This window comes from Lemur catta, chromosome 3 (genome assembly GCF_020740605.2).
Source record: "Lemur catta isolate mLemCat1 chromosome 3, mLemCat1.pri, whole genome shotgun sequence".
In the NCBI taxonomy this organism is placed as follows: Eukaryota; Metazoa; Chordata; class Mammalia; order Primates; family Lemuridae; genus Lemur; species Lemur catta.
In genome coordinates, this window is record NC_059130.1 from 102972540 (window position 1) to 102975079 (window position 2540).

Consider the following 2540-nt stretch of genomic DNA (forward strand, 5'->3'; position numbering starts at 1 on the left):
CTCAGACCCCAAGGCCACAGGGGAACTAGCTCCTCACAAAGCAAGCGGGAGAGAGCAGGACCCAAAACTGTCCGGACACTGTGATTACAAGGAGGCAAAAATAAAAACCTGCGTCAGAAAAAGCAAGCTGCAGGGAACCACGCCCAGAGGGAGGCTGGGAGCATGGGGTGGGGGGAGGCAGCGGGGCTGATCTTGTTTTCTTGTCTTTGTTTCTCTGGTTTCCAAATTCTCAGTAATGTTGTTCAGTTGCTTTTATAATGAAAACAATAAATTCATTCTTCAAAGAGGAAAGAAAGTGAGTGGCAGCCCAAGGGGGGCGGGGGGAAACAGATGGAGGGTCTCGAGGCAGAGAGGAGCAGGGGAGAGGTCAGGGTCAGTTGCTGGTGGGCACTTGATTGACCTTGGCATGCCAGGCCCTGCACAGCCCCAGGCTCGAGGCACATACGGGGAGGGAGGGAATGGGGTATCAGCAAGGGCTACCTGGAAGAGGTGACATTCAATCCACACTTTGAAGCTGGTTAGGACCCCACAGGGTGGGGAGAGAAGAGGGTCTCCACCACCTCCCCTGCCCTGGTCCAGGCCCCCTTCAGCCCTGGCTTTGGCTGCTGCAAGAGCCTCCTCGCAGGTTTCCCCGCTTCCACCTTCTTCCCCAGCTCCACTCTCCTACTGCAGTCACTGTGATATCTCTAAAATACAAGTCAGATCACGACTCTGCCCTACTCACAACCTTCCATGGCTCCCTACTTCCCTCCAAGCAACGTCTGGGTTGCTTCTTACATGCCCAGCTCCTGCTGGCGCCTCTGGCCTCACTGGCTGTTCCACCTTGCCCTGCCCAGCCAGACTAACAGTCTCCCCTCCTTGCCTTCTCGCCTTGCACAGGCTGCATCCTCTCCCTGGTGCCCTCTGCCCTCCCCATGTCACTGGTTAATTCCAATTCATCCCTCAGGCCCCAGCCTACAGGCCCCTTCTTCCTGGAAGCCCTCGGGGACTGCTCCACCTCCACTCCTGGGCTGTGCTGGGTGTCTTCCTCTTTGTTCCCTGGTACCCTGTATTTCAATCATCACAGCACCTCTGACCCTGTTTTATGTCTGTTTTCTCATCCATCTCTGTTGCTGGATATGTACTCGGTCAGGGAGGGATCGTGGCTGAGTCATTTACATTTTATGCCCCGCAGAGTTCCTGGTAAATTTTGAATGAATGAATGAATGCTTAGGTGGAGAGAACTGAAAGTGCCGTGGCCTGGATAGAAGAAAACCCCCTCCCCCTGCCTTGAGTCCTCTCCACCCATTCTGGCACTGTGTTGTCCCCTGTGTTGCCTGTTCTCTATTTCCTGTATCTAAGTCCTACCTTCCTAATTGATCTGAAAAGGGGCTGTGTGTGCTCTGTAAAGACTGGTGGACCCAAAAGGGATGTTAACAGCTAATAAACACAGCAGTTTATTTTCCCTAGCAGTGAAAATGCAATGAGCTTCACCTGTCAAAATAGCAAAAAGAAATACAAAAATGATAACACTCAATACTAGTGAGGATATGGTGAAATTAGCACTCCCATGTATTATCGGTGGGAGTATAAATTGGAATAATCATTTCTGAAAACAATCAGGCAGTAATGTGTCAAGAGCTCTAAAACTGTTCAAACTTCCTGGCCTAGCAATCCCATTCTTGTTCATCCATCCCTAGAAAATAACCCAAAAATAGAAAAAGTTGTATGCACAAAGCTGTTTGCTTCAGTGGTTTTTTACAATGGCAAAAACCTGGATCTGCCAAAATTTTAAATAACAGTGAGATGGTTCTATAGTGAAGTTACTCAGAAACGTAGTCTATGGTCATTAATAATAGCCAATGTTGCTGGCATTGTAACGACTCATTTAACACTCATGTCAACCTGTTAGGAACTGAGGCACAGAGAGATCTGGAAACTTGCCCAAAGTCAAGCAGTAAGTGCAGGATTTGAACTCAGATACCTGGGCTCTGGAGTCCGTGCCGTCCACCCTGACACTGGATCCATTAAGAAGGATTCAAACCACTCTGCAGTCATTTAAAAAATACTCACGATACACCAGTCAGGGAGATAAGGAGGAGATTAAAAAACTGACCCGTACAAACATAGTAATGACATCTATATAGAAACGAGATGTTGCGAGAAAAGAAGGGAAGAAAACACCAAAATGCTAACAGTGGTGGTGTTTCAGGCTTCAGTGGGGACAGAGATGGAGGTGGGGTTTTTTTTTTGTTTGTTTTGGGGACAGGGTCTCGCATTGTCACCCAGGCTAGAGTGCAGCAGTGTCTTCATAGCTCACTGCAACCTCTAATTCCTGGGCTCAAGTGATCCTCCTGCCTCGGCCTCCCAGAGTGTTGGGATTACAGGTGTGAGCCACCACGCCCAGCCTGAAGTGGGTTTTTATTTATTTCATCTCCCTATGTTCTGGTTTTTCTGTATGTCAAAGCCGATGGGGAGGTAGGCCTGGAAGAGTACTGTTATTTGACTTTTTTAAGGAATATGTTTAATAAAACCAAAGGTTCAGCAAGCTTTGGCAAAGA